Source organism: Phocoena sinus, chromosome 16 (genome assembly GCF_008692025.1).
Source record: "Phocoena sinus isolate mPhoSin1 chromosome 16, mPhoSin1.pri, whole genome shotgun sequence".
In the NCBI taxonomy this organism is placed as follows: Eukaryota; Metazoa; Chordata; class Mammalia; order Artiodactyla; family Phocoenidae; genus Phocoena; species Phocoena sinus.
The window spans coordinates 78,092,469-78,110,661 of record NC_045778.1 but is presented as its reverse complement, the minus strand read 5'-3'; the positions used below and the strand labels follow the sequence as shown (position 1 = coordinate 78,110,661).

At 52.3% G+C, this 18,193-nt stretch overlaps 1 protein-coding gene and 1 non-coding gene across 7 annotated transcripts in view; one reads left to right on the top strand and one right to left on the bottom strand.

Annotated features, from left to right (window-relative positions):
• The window catches only part of CTBP2 (C-terminal binding protein 2), a 165,151-nt gene that overhangs the window by 83,366 nt on the left and 63,592 nt on the right, over positions 1-18,193 (top strand). The gene's annotated exons all lie outside the window — the stretch shown is intronic.
• Positions 15,529-15,635, bottom strand: LOC116742088. The gene has a single exon (XR_004346359.1). It is a non-coding gene; the product is annotated as a U6 spliceosomal RNA (small nuclear RNA).

Sequence of the window (18,193 nt, the reverse complement as noted above, 5' to 3'; positions counted from 1 at the left end):
GGCAAGCCCATGTGGAGCTGTGTTCTTTTTCTGACAGTGTTCTCGGGCTCCGGAGGTGGATCTCAGCTGCTCGCCCTTCTGTCCTGACTCTATTTATTGCATCCAACAGTTTAAGTAATAGCTTTAGCAATGATTGCCAGAACTGCAGGCAACGTTTCTGTTCACGTTTGGGGGCCTTTGCTTATAAAGTAAGTGGTCATGAGGCATCTGTCAAGGGGGAATATACCAAATCTCTGAGACCGGCTTTTTATTGATTTGAGCTTTCAGGCCCTTCGAGGCCAGGTGGGAGAGGCCTGTCACTCTGTGCCTGCTCTGTGTGTCCCTTTGGAGACTTCCAGGTGGTCACTTGGCATGAGCAGCTCCACCTGGCAGGGGGTGGTGGGTGGTGGTATTGGGGGGCCTGCTCTGCCCACGTACCATGAAGAGTGGAAGGCTGGTGGGGGACGGACCCAGGAACTGGCATCTGTTACTTTTCTTCTTGAACTCTTCTCCAGGTGCCTTTCCTTGCCGGACATGGGCTCTGTCCTCGTGTTCAGCACCTGGCCGTAAAGCCCGTGCCCAGGCCCCAGCGCGGTTGTGCGTAATGGTCCCGGTCCAGCCGCCCTCAGAGCTTGGAGAGGAGGCGCCTGTCCCGACCTCCTGTCTTGCCCCAAGTTCTCCAACTTCTGCATCTGTACGCAGCCAACTGTTCTGGCTCATTCTCCCCAGTAAATGTTGCCAGATTCCATTTCCCGCTTTCATTCCGAAGTCGCAGCATTGGGTGGACATCGTTGCAAAGGTGTGGGATCTGTTTTGGGAAGCGTTTGGCAGTGCAGTGTCCATTTCTGGGTATCTGGGAAGTTGATTTTTGCTGATCGTTTTATCGTTAAAGGAAAAATTATTGGAAAAATATTGGACTGTTCACTCTGGTTTCAGAGATTTATTGTCTGATCTGCTAAGGATTTTATTTTGCCGTTATTTTCCTCATGGCTCTAGTCAGCCTGGCTTCTCTGAAAGACTCTTTAAAAACCTGGCCGACCAGCCCTTTCTCTGGCTCCTTGGCCGGCTGTCATCTCCATTAGCTCTGTTTTAATTTGCGTCTTGTAAGTTTTTACTGCCATCTTTCTGGTCTTACTTCACTTTTGGGGTGGGCGGGTCCCTTGTTCCAAGAATTGCAATGCAAGTCTTCAGCATGTTGGATTAATTTCCTGCTCCACATTGGCTCATATGCTTACTACACAAATGACCCATTTGTTAGTGGGCTTTGCCACTTCCTCCATCGGTGGCGTTCTGCATTTATTTCCTAGTTTTCCCCTTCATTCCCCTGAATCCCTAGTTGGCCCCTCTAGTCCAGCGCCAAGGACTGTCTGTCAGCCTCCTGCAAGCTCTCAGGTTTGCGGACACCCCTTCCCCCTCACCTGGGCTCTGCCAGCCTGCCTGCTGTCGCCCTGTTGCTGCCTTATCCCCCTGCCAACCCCCAACACACACACACACACACACACACACACACACACACACACAGGGGAGGGTGCTGCCCTGGCACAGCCCACAGAAGCATCTGGATGCTGATGGAACATTGCTTTAACACACAGAGTGAGTGTGCTCAGGAGGGGTGGAAGCAGGTAATCACTGCCAATGTAGGATTCCTCTTCACAGGAATGCAGTGTCAGGAAGAGCGGGTAACTTTTTTTTCCTTTGATTGAAATGTTTTTAAGTCTATTTTACCTTGATATTTTTTAAAGTTTTAGATTTACAGAAAAATTGAGAAGCTAATACAAAGATTCCCATATGCCCTGCACCCAGTTTTTGGTGTGCTATGTTTGTTACAATTAATGGACCAATATTGATACATTATTCTTAAGTAAAAGTCCATAGTCCATTTAGAGAGGGTAATTTTTTATCTTTCTATAGCACTCAATTCCTCAGGGTGTTTTGTGTTTTATTTTGTTTTTGTCTATTTTTAATAATGCAGTAAAGGAAATAATTACACATCTTTGGTTTCTGTTCAACTTCTGGAGGGGGGTGTGTGGGTATCAGGGGAGCAGGCAACCAAAATATTCTCTGTGAAAAATCTGTGTTTAAAAGGAGGTTTAGTCAGCAAAAGTCATCATTTCCTCATTAAATAGCAAAACAAACAGAAGTGACCATGTCGTAGCTTAGGAATTTAATACTGGAAAATAGAATTGCCTACACGGAAACTTTGAGCAAGTACGTGCTGGGTGAAACTCATTGTTGCTGATGTTTTGTAGATGAAACTTATTCTGATTTTGGAATTTAAAACCTTACAAAACTGTGATGTCGTTGGTCTGCGGTGCTGGTGTTGCCAGCAGAAAGGCCCCAACTCTCAGGGGAGGCCACCACTCGGTGACAGAGCAGGGGACCAGGGAGCCTCGGTCATGGGACAGTTGAGTGGAAGGGACCGCCCTTGCATCTGTTTGCGGGGAGGCTGGTGGGCACCCGCCCTGCCCAGGCCCTTCATGGGCATCGCTCCATTTCATTCTTGGGGAGCAGAGAGATGAAATGCTTCATCCAGTGTCAAGCAGTGGAGTCCAGAGGAAACCCGAGCCTCGTGCAGAAAGAGACGGGCCTGGTGTGTTTGCTGAGGGGGAACTGGGGTCACAGAGAGGTGCAGGCCCGGGGGCTCCCTTGTGGGCCAAGGGAGCCTGGCCTCCAAGTGGCGAGGGACTTGGTGATGTGAACACCTCCCCGAAACCTGGATAGGCCCAGACTTCCTCCTCCTGCAGGGCCTGGGCCCTCGGGGCCCGAGAGCGATGGCTCAGGTCCCCTTCTTTGTGTGTGTGCGCGTGCGGGGGGAGGGTGGTGGCTGGTGGCACCCAGTACAGCTCCTCCAGCCAATCTGAGGAGCCAGGATAGCTATGGGGCCAGGGCCCTTGAGCCATGGGAGCCCGCCCTCCTTGGTCCAGGACGCTGGGCATTCTCGGCACCATCTAGAGATGAGCGTGGGACCCTCTGACGCTTACTTCTTACTGCGCTTCATGCGCCATTGAAGCTTATAGCCTATGTTTTAGGAGGAAAGTTCTCATTTTCATTGATCACTAAACCTTAGTTATTTAAAATGTACGTAACATTTTCTTCGCACCCTTAAAGCACCTTATTGTTTTGAGAGAAGGAGGATGGACGGTTATATGTGCAAATTAACTGTTTCCTTTGGTTTCTATTACTCCCTCTGTGCATAGGTTTTTCTTGTTGTTGTTTCGTTTTTTGTAAATGCAGGTGAAAGTTCACATGCCTGAATTTGGGGATAGTCATTCTGTGGTGCTTGCCCTCTGCCCAGCAGGGGCCCAGGGAACACTGGTGGACAGGACAGACAGAAATGTGCTCCACGCACCAGGAAGGTCACTGGGGCAGGGCCCTGGTTCTGCCATAAAGCGGCCCAGATCACCTGCTGTCGGGTTGGTGGGGCAACCTTGTGGATGACGGCAGCTGTTACCCGCACTTTCTTTTCTGCTGCTTTGCTGAGGTGAGACGCACCTGGTCGTCAGGGGTAGCAGGCGTCCCCCTGCTAGGGTAGCAGTGTCGCTGATGTGTGGGTCCTGAGCGAGTGGGCGGTGTAAGGCCTGACCAGACACCTGTCGGACGCTGATGGGGCCTGTAGCTCGCTGGCTCCTGGGGGCTGACCCTGCACTTGGTGGCTTCCGAGGTGAGGCCAAGGTGACCCGGGACAGGGAAGGCAAGCGGTGCCCCTGCCCAAGGTCTGCTCCGTGTTTTAGGACACATGCATCGTATTTTGGTGGCTACAACACGGGGCAAGTGTTGAGATGGTGAGAAATTTGAGACACATATGGAAGCAGTTTTTTTCCTTTTTAAACGAACATTGTTTTTTAGAACGCTTTTAGATTTACAGAAAAGTTGGGGGATGGCATAGAGTTCCCACTTACCCCACACCATTTCCCTATTCCTAACACTTCACGTTAGTATGGTACATTTGTTGCAATTAATGAGCCAATACTGATATGTTATTCACTGAGGTCCGACCTTTATCCAGATTACCTGACGTCTTTCTTCTGTCCCAGGGCCCCATCCAGGACACCACCTGGCATTTAGTCATCGTGGCTCCTTCAGCCCCTCTTGGCTGTGACCGTGTCTCAGACCTTGCTTATTCTTGATGACCGTGGCAGTTTTGAGGCGTGTGGTTGTGTATTTTGCGGAGTTGTCCCTCTGTTGTGGTTTGTCTGATGGTTTTCTCAGGAGTAGACTGGGTTATGTGGGAACCATTTCTTGTGTACTTTTTTTTTTTTTTTTTTTTTTTTTTTTTTTGCGGTACGCGGGCCTCTCACTGTTGTGGCCTCTCCCGTCGCGGAGCACAGGCTCCGGACGCGCAGGCTCAACGGCCATGGCTCACGGGCCCAGCCGCTCCGCGGCATGTGGGATCTTCCCGGACCGGGGCACCAACCCGTGTCCCCTGCATCGGCAGGCGGACTCTCAACCACTGCGCCACCAGGGAAGCCCTCTTGTGTACTTTTTAAATGAAGAATGCTTTAAAGGTAAAACTTTGCCAGCAGGTGATGAGCTGCCCCATGGAGTTGGTGTACTTGGGTACAAAATGCTGTCCCTCAGACCTCGGCGTGGACTGGGTCTGACCTCGCCGCCGCCTGGGTGCGAGGACTTCCAGGAGTTTAATGGCCTTGCTGATGTTTGCTCACCACTGACTTTCCACGGAGTCCGAAAGACTGTCCAGGGAGGTAGAGGCCAGTCACTGCTTACTGACCATGGGCGTTGTTCACAGGCGCAGAGTGGTCTCTTCTGGAAGCTTCTGGAATCCCCTCAGGTCACCCTGAGGCCTGAGTGAGGTGTTACTGCAGGCCACTGCGGTATATCAGACCCTCCCTCGTCATGTTGTTGAAATCCCGGAGAGGCTGTTCCTGTGATGCATAAGGAACCACGGAGTGGTTGGCTCAGGAGACGGGGTCACACAGCTCGCCAGTAAGTGGCGAGAGTCAGGCTTCTCTCCTCCCTGTGCTCAGGACTCACCCTCCTCCACCGTTCAGACCTCCAGTCGTGGACAGAAGAGGTGCCACCCGGAGGTCGTCCACGTTTCTTGCCCGTCCCCAGACCGCCTCTCCAGCCCCTCCGTCCCCCACACCCCCATGCACAGCAGCATCCCACACTTTCTAGGGCCCTTTCCCGTATCTCCCTCCCCCTTGAACTGCACCCCAAGGGCAGGGTGCCCTGCTTCCTCATCCTGTCTGCCCGACACCACCCAGCACCATGTGTGCACCTGGTAGCAACTGACAGGGCAGAGAACATTCTGACGTGAGGTTCTGCAGACTGTCGTGCTGGCCCTGGTGGTGCTCTACTCGGGTGGGGTCTTGGCCCGTCGCTTGGTAGAGGGGCGGCCAGCTGTGCCCGGCCGCTGCGTGTTAATGCCGGCTGCAGTGCAGGCTCGGGGCTCGGCCGTGCCTCTGTCAGCCTGGATGTTAGAGGGAGCTCGGAGTCAGGTGGCGGATGAGCCTTTTCTGACAGCCTTACTCAGCAAGACCGGCAGGACCAAATATCTAGAGGAGGAAAAGGACCTCCCCTTCTTCACATGGAGGCCGAATGAATGTTACCATGAGTCCTAAGCCTCAGAGGATTTCACCTCCGCTGGGGCTGCCCACGGAGCCAGCAGGCGCTACTGCCGTGCGAGCCTCGTCTACCTTTGCTCCCCGTTTTCTCTGGGCCCCCACTTAGTTCACAGCTCAGGACCCACAGAATTAAAACCCCAGCAGCTGGTTGCCCAGGGGCGTGGATGTGGCATCCTTTAACCGGATCCAAGCCACCTCCGTTGTTCAGCTCCTCTGGCCTGAATCTCCCCCTGGGGGCTTCCGGGAAACAGCGGTGAGACCAGTAGCCTCGTGGCAGTGGTTCCTTCTTGTATTTTTGCTGAAGTTACTTGACAGCCAGGTATGAGTTGAATTAAAATGTGGACTCTCCCTTGGATCGTTTTTAACTTTTAAAAAAAGTGTGGTTATGCCCACAGAGAAGTGTGAAAATCTGAACTGCCCCCCCCAGTGAATCATCCCCGGGGCAGCAGGCCCTGTGGAGTTGGGAGCTCAGCAGAGTCCCACAGCTGCAGGGTTCCCATGTGGGTTCTGATGATGGTTTGGCCTTCCTAGAAGGATCAGACACCAGGGTCAAAGAACATTCCAGATTGTAGCTCCTGGCAGGGAGAGTGGCTTTTCATGTGCATTTTGTTTGTGTTAACGTGAGACCCGGTTTCCCCTGCCAGCTGCTGAATCGGTGAGATCCCTGGGTGTTCTGTGAAGCCGCCTCCTGATTGATCCACAGTTTATGTAGCGAGCGGCTCCCCGCCCATGACACCGGGGACAGCTCAATGTATTTCTGGTGGCGAACATTCCGTCACCGCTCCGAGGTGCCTTCACATCCTCGGAGCATTTCCTGTTGCACATGAAGCAGTTGTGGTTACCTTTGGGGGGTGTTGGACTGGAGGATAATCGCTAGAGAATATCTTCTGCTCAGTGGTAAAACCAGTGAGGTAGGGAAGCTTGTGAAAGTATACTCTAAATACGCAAAACTTGGCCAAGAAAGAAGAAAAGAACAAAACCAGCTTTGAGCCAAGTGACTGAACCAGAAAGTTTTCATTCTTTTCTTCTTCCTGTGACCTTGACCGCAAACCCGGGCTGCATCCCAGCTTCCTCACTACATGGGCAAGGAGGGGTTGAGAGTGGCAAAGGGACAAATTGGAGCCGCCAGAAAAGGGAAAAATCAACAGCTTGGATACTAGTAACTTCTCTGATTTTTGGGGAAACCAGCCTCTGCTTTTTTTTTTTTTTTTAAATAAATAACTTTATTTATTATTTTTTGCTGTGTTGGGTCTTCGTTGCTGCACGTGGGCTTTCTCTAGTTGCGGCGAGTGGGGGCTACTCTTTGCTGAGGTGCGCGGGCTCCTCATTGCGGTGGCTTCTCTTGTTGCGGAGCACGGGCTCTAGGCGCACGGGCTTCAGTAGTTGTGGCTCGCGGGCTCTAGAACGCAGGCTCAATAGTTGTGGCTCGCGGGCTCTAGAACGCAGGCTCAGTAGTTGTGGCGCATGGGCTTAGATGCTCTGCGGCATGTGGGAGCTTCCCGACCAGGCCTTGAACCGTGTCCCCTGCATTGGCAGGTGGATTCTTAACCACTGCGCCACCAGGGAAGCCCCCAGCCTCTGCTTTTTTGTTTCACGGTCTCCTTAAGGATAAGATTCTAAAAATGGATTCAGAGCCTGCATTGTGAATATAGACAGAGATTAAACAAAGCCTGCTTATTCAGTGGGTTGTGACACTGGTGGGTTTTTTTGTTAGTTAGTTAGTTAGTTTTGGCTGCATTGGACCTTTGTTGCTGCACACGGGCTTTCTCTAGTTGCGGTGAGCGGGGGGGCTACTCTTCGCTGCGGTGCGTGGGCTTTTCATTGCGGTGGCTTCTCTTGTTGCGGAGCACGGGCTCTAGGCGCGCGGGCTTCAGTCGTTGCAGCGTGTTGGGCTCAGTAGTTGTGGCTCGTGGGCTTAGTTGCTCCACGGCATGTGGGATCTTCCCGGACCAGAGCTCGAACCCGTATCCCCTGCATTGGCAGGCGGATTCTTAACCACTGCGCCACCAGGGAAGTCCCGACACTGGTGTTTTTTAATGTAACTTAAATTTTTGAATTTAATTTGGGGTGCTTCTCTCTTGAGAGTGAGAGCTTTCAAGCTCTTTGAAGAAGGATCAGTGACTCTTACAGTGTTCTCCTGGAGAACCCTATTCCCCCAAGCATGACCCCAAAGTTGTTTTTCCTCCAAAGGCCTCACTTTGAGGAGTTTGGAAGAAGTGCTTGCATGTTCCACTGATTGTGGAAACTGGAAAGTAATTTACCTGTTTGTGTCTGGCCCGATTCAAATTAGACCAACCCATTGTGGTCCAACAAGTGTGGGATTAGGCGGGAAAGGCAGTAATAATAACCCACAAAGTAGTGGGTATACCTGGACCGCCAGGAAGTAACTGAACCTGGAACAAGGAGGAGCCCGGTGTTGCTACCATTTGGTTTTCGCAGCATTGGTTTGCATCTAATGGTCTGCTGCACCATATAAGCTATTTATAGATTTATTGCCCCTGCTGAAAATAAAAAAGCAATCGGCAATGGTTTATTTCCATGCATTTTAAATACCTGGGTTCCTACAGTTAGGTGGAGTTGGGTAATGAAATATTACGCTGGGTTCTCAACGTCAGGGTGCTGAGGGTTCAGGGTGCCAGAGGGCAGCACCCCTGGGAGGGGGTGGTGGGGCGTGGTCCTGGTGCAGGCGCACACCCTGGGTTCCCACCCCAGGCCTGTGCTGGGAAAACTGTCCTTCCAGACACCCTTTGGCTTCGAGAATCTGTGTGACACAGCTGCAGGGGGGCTGTGTCTGCTTAGTGCCTTTGTTTACTTTGGAAGTTTGTCCTACGTGAATGAATTTGTAAAACTTTCATTCCCAGTAAAGCTGTCACTGATACAAAACACAGCAGTAACTCAGGTGATGTAGTTAAAGCACTATTGAGTTTGTGCCATCCAGGAGTTGATAAATCGTAGAGCTTCATTTGGTAGGAATCAGCAATTTTATGCGGCAGTTAATTTTTACTACTGGTGGGGAGCTAAGGGCCTAGATTTTTACTCCAGTTTTGTGTGTGTTGAGAGGGACTTAACAGGGTCGCCTCCATGAGGAAGGATTCCTTTTGAGGGCTGCCCAGGGAGCTGCTGTGTTGGGTGCGCTCACTGCCTCTTACTAGTTCCTTGTGTGGCCAGAGCCAGGCTGCGCGCAAAAGTTCGCTCCTCATTGGGGCGTGGTGGGCCGTGTGACGCGTGTGTGACGCCCATGCACGTGGCTTACTGACTGGCAAGTCACGTGAATTTCTTAGGCACCATGTTTCTACCCACTCGAGCAATCTTCCACCCTAGTTCCACGTCAGAAGTAAAGATGTGCTCGGAGTGACACGTGATCAGCTTTCCTGATCTCTTCCCAAGGAGGAGAATGATGGGATAATCTGCTCATTGTTCTGTCTGGGTTCAGCCCATATCGGGCTACGGAGGCCTGTGTGTGTGGCTAGAGCCTGACTGGGCCCAGGGTCCACCGTTCCCACTAGCTGTGGCTCTTGAGCAAAGCTGTTCTCTGCTCTGGGCCTCAACTTTGTCATTTTAGATGGTGCTCATAACGTATCTCCTGAGACTGTCGGGAAGAAGGAGTTAATGCATGCAGAGCGCCGAGAACAGCACCAGGAACTTGTGGAGGCTGGTCCAGCTCTGCTCCTGGTGACGCTTCTAACAGTTGCAGTGGCCACGAGGGGCCCAGGACCCGCTGCGGTGTGCGTGGAGCCCAGGTGCGCCAGCCTCAGCTCACCACTGCTACTGGCTGGGGGGTGTCGGGCCTCACTGCTCTGCTTTTGTGGACCGTCTTCTCCTCTCCCACGCCCCTGCCACCAGGTGGCTGAGTTCCAGGCCACTCCGGCAAGGACTGGGGTGTATCTTCTCCCGCAGACATAAAGAGAGTTGGTGTTCGGTTTCAAACACTGGCTGTGCCTTGGGTCTGGGAGCCAGCAGGAGAGGGATCCTTCGCCGGGCTGCTGGGGGCGGCACCGGAAGCAGGAACCACCCCCAAGGAACGAGTGGGTGCGCTGCACCCCGCGTCCAGAGTGAGAGCATTTTCCCTGAATGGAGTGTCTGGTCAGACGGTTCCACCAGAGGGGGCCGTTCCACTGGAAGTCCCGGCAGGAAATATTTTTACCCTGCTTGGCTGTCCTAGGAGACAAAAATAAGATGTTTGCTTTAGCAATTTACTTAGTCCTGAAAACATTCCTAGACAATGCCAAGGCCTTAGTTGAAAATAGTATGCTCAGTTTATTGGGATGGTCCCAGGAAGGATGTTTTGAGTGAAAATAAAATGGCACATACCAGGGCTGTTTGCTTCCACAGGAATCCCATGAGAGTTCAGAATTACGAGGGCCTCGGGGAACTTGGATCCAGTAGGGGGCTGGCCGTGGGGTGCCCTTGGGCACACCTTTGGGGCAGGCCGGAAGGTTCTAGAACAGGGAAGACACATCTACAGGTGTGAGGCAGAATGTCCTCCCCTTTCACCTTTGCGCACCCCTGCCCGCATTGCTCAAGGGGGTCTCCTGACTGGGCGCCACAGTCCTAGGACTAGACTCTGCCCCCTGGGTTGGGGGAGGGGAGCGTGGTTCACATCCAGGGGCAGCCCTTCCTTAACTGTGAGAAACTTCTTTATCCATCTGAAATCTCTTCTGGCTTCCTCACCCTCTTGGTCACCGTTCTGCCCACACAGGATACATTCAGTCCTTCTGCGTGACTGCCCTGCACATAATTGCAGGCGGAGATCACGGCTCCAGAGCTTTTCCTTTTCCCTAAACATGGCCACTTCTTTCCACAGGGGAGTTTCAAGTTGGTCACTTGCTCAGAACCAGTATTGCAGGTGGGCTGTGACACACACATATGGAATATCACAGCCAGTGGTGCTGAGTAAGAAAATTGCATTTCCATTTAAAGGCCACTTGTGACCTTTTCTTTAAAAAAAAAAAAAAAAAAAGTACTTGAACTCAAATAATTTCCAAAGACTTATTTTATGACCTTTGTCTCCGAGAGGCAGCAGATAGCATGCGTTGCTGGTTCATTTTGTAAAAGGAGTAGCCAGAAGCCGGAGTAGGCAGCGCAGCTCCAGCGTACTCGGTTTCCTTTGTGGATTCCTTTGGCCGTGTTTCGGTGGAGTGTAAAAATAGCACACGAGGCCCTAAAATAAATGGCTGCGTGGAAAGCTTGTGTGCATCAGCTGCATGCTGTCACATATGTTCAAATTCTCCATACTGTTCACTCCGCAAAAGAGTGACTTGGGTAAGTGGTTCGCGGTGGCCGCCGTACAGCAGCTCTTCAGTTATGAGGAAGAGGCCTCCCTGCCTTTGGCCCCTGGTGAGGAAGGACCCAAGGGACCCAAGGACCCAAGGGTCGGTGGAGCCCAGGCAGTAGAGCGTGTTCAGGGGGGTGACAGCCTTGTGGTTCACCTGTGAGGCCTGGGCAAGCCTGTTTGGATCCGGAACCCCATTTCATCCTACGTGTCTCCCCCAGGAGTGCAGCAAAGTCAGACCCCACACAGGCTCCCAAATGCATCCTTTCCTGGTTCTGCAGCTCTCAGGCTGCCGATGGGCCCAGAGGCTGGCAAATTCTCTGACCCCTGGAAACCTCTCCCCAGCTGGCAGGGCAGGACATCAGAGAGGAGGTGCCCTCCGTCGCAGGGTTCCCTCCAGCATCGGTGCCCTCAGGACGGTTGGCTGGCACTGTCTTAGGGTCCAGGATTCTGTGAATCGGGATGGATCCATGGTGGCAAGTCTTGGGTCCAAACTAAATTTTATGTAAATCACATTATCTTTTCGAAGTTATGTATTCTGTTTCCCCTCATTTTTCACTACGGTTGGCCACATACCTGAGACTGAATTTTTTTTTTTTTTTTTTTTTTGCTGCGCTGGGTGTTCGTTGCTGTGCGCGGGCTTTCTCTAGTTGCAGTGAGTGGGGGCTACTCTTCGTTGCGGTGCGCGGGCTTCTCATAGTGGTGGCTTCTCGTTGCAGAGCACGAGCTTTAGGCGTGTGGCCTTCAGTAGTTGTGGCACGTGGGCTCAGTAGTTGTGGCTCGCGGGCTCTAGAGCACAGGCTCAGTAGTTGTGGCACAGGGGCTCAGTTACTCCGCGGCATGTGGGATCTTCCTGGACCAGGGCTTGAACCCGTGTCCCCTGCACTGGCAGGCAGATTCTTAACCACTGCGCCACCAGGGAAGCCCCGAGACTGAATTTTAAGTTCTCATATGAGATTGCATGCCTCCTAATCTTCATGGAGCAGCAGCGATTTTCCTCTCCATAAACCAACAGAATCCACCAGAATCCCAAAACAACTAGCATTTTCTGCTTAAGCCTGGACTTAAAAAAAAAAAAAAATCATCTTTGGGTTAGCAACTATGTAGAAAAGTTACTTAAAGCAGTGTACCGGACAGTTTTATATAACTGTAACATGCCGAAACCTTCTGCTTTCCCTAGCAGCAAAGAAACATTTTTGAAGGTTGTAGAAGATCAGCAGACCTTGGGACACGGAGGGTGGCGGTGGTGGTGACGTCTCTAAGAATCTGGCTGACTTGATTCTGTGATCTCTCTGTATGCCTTGTGTGTTTTCGCGTTTCAGCAAGGGTGTAACTATGGTACGTGCTCACACCGTGCTGTGTGTTCATACAGTCCTGGTGCTTGGTGGTTAGTAAAGAAGAGGCAGAAATTAGTGGGAAAGGAATGGCGTTGGCTGTAGTGGGAAAGGCCTGGCATATGGGAGGGGCCTTCTAGACACTGCAGTATGTGTATAAATGTGGGTTTTATTTTACGCATGGGGATAGCTGTATCTGTCAATCGCAAAGCTTTCAGTACGTTTCTTTGAAAGTTTTCTTGTGCCTGTACTCTTTAAAGTGGGTGTCTTTGGGAAGAATGGAAACGGTAAATTCCTGGCTCCTTTTCTGCCTGGTTGGAAGAAGAAAGAGGCTCTATCTTTCAGACGTGGATGAAGCCAGGCACCCTCTTTGCCTCTCTGCCCGCTGCCCAGGGGTTAAGTTCGGGTAATAACCCGGGAGTTTCTGCCCAACAGTCAGGGCTTCTGTGGAACCCAGCTCTGTAACTGACTATAAAGGATGAACAGAACGCTAATTCCAGAAAGCCTCCACGTTTTATGTGATTCCGATGAAGAAGCCTGAAACGGGCCCTCAATTCATGAAAAGCACCAGGCCTGGTTCCTGCAAGCGGCCTGGCCGGTGACCGGCTCCTCCCGAGACCCTCCTCGGAGCTTGGGGACAGGAAGCGGGCCGGCCGGCGGCCCTGTGTGCCCTGTGTCAGAGCAACAAAGGCCAGGCCAGCCTGTCACCCGAGGGAACAGGACGGGGTCCTGAGGAGGAATTGGGGGTATGTTGGATCTGGACAGATCAGACCAAGAGGCTTTGGAGGCTGGGGTTTTTGTCAACAAATGAGCTTGGCCCTATTTTAAGCCATGTTATGTACCAAGACTTCCTGTTTTTCCAAAGAAACCTCTTGTTTTTGTTTTTGCAATGACGGATTTATTGAAACATTTGCCATTCAGCTGACCCACGTTGTTTTCTAACCGAAAAGTAAAACTGGGGATTTTGTAAGAGCATCGTCCTCTAAAGATTACTGCTTCTTCAGGAATATTTTGGCCTCGGTGGCTGATCAGCGAGTGAACAAAGAGCTAATTGCCAGCCAGGGTCCTGGATGGATTTCAGAGCTCGGGGGTTGGCCTCTTGTTTAGAGGGGGGCGGGGCTGGTCAGAGGACAATTGAAAGGGCCTTTTTGTTCCTCTGGGCTAAGTTAAGCCATGTGCCTCTCTTTCTAGGAGTGTTGGTCTGGCCAATCAGAGCCACGTCAGTCCCACTCACTTCCGGCCGACCTTTCGACACCGACAGATGTTTTTTCTTACAAGTGTCATTAGGCCTCTCTACTCGCTGACCTCATCAAATTGTATTGAGGCCATTTTCATAAGTTTTGTTTCTAAAAATCCATTTAACCCTTGGTGAGTTCCCCTCTGAGAATAAGAGCGCTCCGCCTCCTGTTTCAGCCCCTCTCTCTTCTGTCCCCGGCCTGCTGGGGGGAGCTGAGCCCACCCTGGATCCCACAGAGCCTGGCGGATCCACAGAGGGCAGCAATGGCTTCCACCGAAGGGTGTAATGGAGACTCACCAACCAAAACTGCAGTGAAGGACCCAAAACGTCCCTGTGAGGGAGGCTTCCAGAGTCTTCAGGCTTTGCATCAGGGTCTGTGCCATGATCACAGCTCATCAAACTTCAGGGGCCACAATGTGACTGGGAGGCAGGTCCCCAGTAGGTACACCTCACCTGTGTGACCTGGACAAGCCATTCCCTGTGGCGGGGTTGGCAGGGATCAAGCTGGGGGACCCAGGCCCATGGAGGTTTCTGTAGCTGACACCCCTCGTCCAAGATAGCAGACCACCATCTGACCGGAGGCTGGATCTGTTCTGGAGGCAGGAAGGCGGTGTCGGTATTTTGGCCTTTAAACAAAACTGACAAGAGAGAGTAGACCCGGGAGAGAAGGAGTTTTGAGGCCATGGTCCCTGACTTCTTGCAGCCCTGGGTTGTGACTTTGTCTGAAAGGGTTTGGGCTTCCTCTGGGCTCACTCTTGTGAAAGTGCCCCGGGGTGAGGGTTGCACCTTTGTCCTGTGAGCACCTGGGAGGTTGGGGACTTGCTGGAAGCCTCGCCCAGAGCAGGTGTGGTCACCGAGATGAGTAATTGTGCGGGGCGTGTTCTCCACGGTGTAGATGCCTTAGTTGTTGAATTCATTGCAGCAGACCGTGTTTTCGGGCTGTTGGTGTGCATGTTGCGTGAGCACTTGGAGCCGTACCTGCCACGCATCAGGCGCTCTGCGAGTGTAGCTGCTGTTAAACTAACACGTGACAGTGAAAATGATACAGTGGGAGGCCCCCCCCCCCCCCCCGCGTGGTCCCAGCCCCACTTCTCCGAGGAGCCCTGCTGAGGGGCTGGGTCCCTTTCCCTCTGGACTTTGGCAAGTTTACCGACCAGCTTTCCTTTCTCTGTTTGGCTCATCTGTGTCTTGGCTTCCTTATGGGGCTGCTTCCTCTTTCAGGTCTGGGGGCTCCCCCGGGAAGGGGCAGGGCGTGTTAGATGTGCTTCAGGACTGGGGGTGTGGCTAAACACGACGCAGGCCGGCTTTCTACCTGGCTGGCGTGCCTGGAGCCGGCTGCTGGGCTTCCGGAATTTTGCACCAATAATGCCTCTATAGAGCAGCTGGGGTGACCTGGGAGTTATAGGGGGTGAGCAGAAATACAAGCTAGGAGTTGAGTCTCGGGCTGTCTATCTGTGAGGGAGGCAGAATGTTCCAGAAATGCCATGGTTCCAAGAAACCACCACGGGCCACACGAGCCTATGTGGACGTGTGTCTGTGCCCGCGTGCGCGCTTGTGTTACACTCCATGCCTTTTCTGCCCCTTGGATTCCGGGCAGGCTTGCTGGTATCTAAGCTCCCCTCTGCCCTTTCACATGGCAGGAAACTCTGAACCTCTTTGCCGACTGCCTTTCATGTTACCTGCCTCCTTTTTCCTCTGATTTGGATAGCTCAACTTAAATAGTAGTTGCAGTTCAAGGACTTTTAAGAACAAGAAAGCAAGAGGGCCTGTTTATCCAGTGCATTCCCATGCAGAGGGTGGCCTTGAAGGCTGCATTCCTCTTTTTTCTTTTTTTTCTCTTTATTATTTGACTTGATCCAGAGAAATAGTTTTATTTTTAAAAATATGGAACACAGGCTTCCCTGGTGGCGCAGTGGTTGAGAGTCCGCCTGCCGATGCAGGGGACGCGGGTTCGTGCCCCGGTCCGGGAAGATCCCACATGCCACGGAGCGGCTGGGCCCGTGAGCCATGGCCGCTGAGCCTGCGCGTCCGGAGCCTGTGCTCCGCAACGGGAGAGGCCACGGCAGTGAGAGGCTCGCGTACCGAAAAAAAAAAAAAAAAAAAAAAAAAAAAAATATATATATATATATAGAACGCTTCACGAATTTGTGTGTCATCCTCGCACAGGGGCCATGCTAATCTTCTCTGTATCATTCCAATTTTAGTATATGTGCTGCCGAAGTGAACACGAAGGCTACGTTCTTAATGTGGGGCCCTGTCTTGGATAGAGCTTGTTAATGTCCCGTATTTATGGGTGTTCACGAGTTGGAGTGGAGACCCCAAGGTGCCCTGGTTAACTCTGTGCGCACGGAGCGCAGCCCTGGTATTTATTGAAGCATCTGGGGTAAGTGAAGATCACGGCAGACTTTCCGGTCTCCAGTGGGCACGGTTGAGCTGCGGAGAATGGAGTTTGCCCCAGTGTTTGCAGAGCTGGGTACATCACAGACACACCTCGTGTTAGCATGGGCAGCTGAGGATTTACAGCATTTAGATGGCTTTTTGTTAGCATTCTCTGTCCTGTAGGTAATAGAAACTTGGCACCATTGCAGTACAAATGTATCACCGTTTTTGTCTTTCCTGTTGAACTGACCGTATCTGTGACCACGGTAAATTTATTAGACTGGGTTGTCTATTACTGTGTGACAAACTACCTCAAAACTTAGAGTCTTAGGACAGCAAAACCATACCTCAGAGTTTCCTAGGGTCAGGAACCCAACACAGCTCAGCTCGGTGCCGTGGCCAGGGTCTCTCATATTGCCATCAGGTTGTCAGCCTGAGTTGACACCTACCCTGAGGGCACAACTGGAGGAGGCCACGTAGCTGGTTGTTGGTGGGATTTGGTTCCTCAGTTCTTTGGGTCCATCCACGAAGCAGCCCACAAGATGGCAGCTGGATCCCGGGGTGGGGGGAGATGCCCAAGATGGCAGTGTCGCAGCAATGCCCCCCCCACCCCACCTGCCTGTTGTTATTATCAAGTCTGTTTGTTAGAAACGGAGAGTACACAGGACACAGATACAAGGAGGTGGGGATTGCTGGGGGCCATGTGTGTTGATTCTTTTCCTGGCTTCCATAGCAAGGATGGAATCTGCCCCAAGCAGAGAGGGGGCCAGTCATAGGCCTCTTAGGAACAGTCGTGGCTCTGAAATCCTCCATGGACCCCTGACAACTCATACCCCCTCCCCACTGTTACCTGGGTGCCCCATGCCAACAGTGGGGTGCTGTGCAGAACTGACATGTCACCGGGGTTCTGGGTCTGGGTACCCCCCTGCGGGAGCTGGATGGGTCACAGAGGCATGTCCGTGCCTCCTTCGTGGGAGTCCTGTGCAGCATCGTGTCCTGTGCTGGGTCCTGAGTTCCTCGTGCTGCTGAGCTGCCTAGGCATGATGGGCATCCCTGGCCAGCGCCCCTGCCCCACGGACAGAGAATCCTCTCGATTGCATGCTGGGTTGTGTGTGTTCATATAGCCAGAAACGACTTCTGTTCAGAATTTCCCAGGACCTTAGGAAGCGTGGAGAGGTACAGGCTGCCCCAACACAGTTTTAACAGAGGCCATTAGAGTCATGTCCAGCCTGAGTCCAGGATCTCTGACTCTGAAGGAGAAACACATCTTGTCACTGTGGATAGAATTCAGATCCCTAATGGAGCTTCACGCTAGACTGTTATCCCTCAGACCCTGGCGTTCAAGGCACAGCCTAGTCAGCTTCTTGCTGGCATCCCGAGGGGCCGTGCGGATTCCTGGGCAGATTCCCGCCTCCTTGGAAGCATGGTCTGCCATTGCCTGACTAAGGAGAAGGGACAGGGCAGTGTGGGACCACCCTTCTTCCCACCCCTGGCATCAGGATGGAGACATCTACCCTTGGCTAACAGAGGACACAGTGGCAGTGTGTCCAGAACAATCTTTGGGTTTGGGGAACAGAACACAGTTTAAAGCAAAGTACGGTTGGGACAGTTTTCTTTGTGTCTCTCCTTTGAAAACACAGGTCTCTCTGTCTCACGGGAGGCCACTCCTCAAGAGTTAAGGGGGTTGGTGTTGGGCCCGTAGCCCCTTCCTTCCCCCCTGCAGCCAGGCCCAAGTGCCTGGCAGAGCAGCCCCTGGGGTACAGCCATGGGCATGTCCGTATTTGTTGTGTTTTGGGGCACGTGGCTGGGTGTGGTTTGAGTTGGCGCTCCGTAATAAAGCCAGGACCCATGACAAATCACACCCCGCAGAGGCCGCCTCTTCTCCACAACCAGGCTTCCCTGCAAGGTGGTCCTGAGCTTCCCTAGGCATCACTGGTGCAAGATCCCAGAGGGGTTTCTGGGAGCGGCCACCCCAATATCGTCAGTAGGCGTGACGTGGTTTGCTAGGGCTTCATAACAAAGCACCACCAACTGGGTGGTTTAAACCACAGAAATATACTGTCACACAGTTCTGGAGGGCAGAAGTCTTGAGACCAAGGTGTCAGGCTTGGTTTCTTTTGAGAGCTGGGAGGGAAGGCTCTATTCCAGGTTTCTCTTCTTGGTTTGTAGATGGCCGTCTTCTCCCTGTGCCTTCATGCAGTCTTCTATCCACATCTCTGTCTAAATTTCCCCTTTTTAGAAGGACCCCCACTCACATTGGATGAGGGCCTTAGTTTAACTTGATTACCTCTATAAAGACTGTCTCAATAAGGTCACTGAGGTACTGGGGCTTAGGACTTCAACATGATGGGCGGTGGAGGGGGGCATAATTCAATCCATAACAAGGCAGTATGGCTGTGGGCAGCTA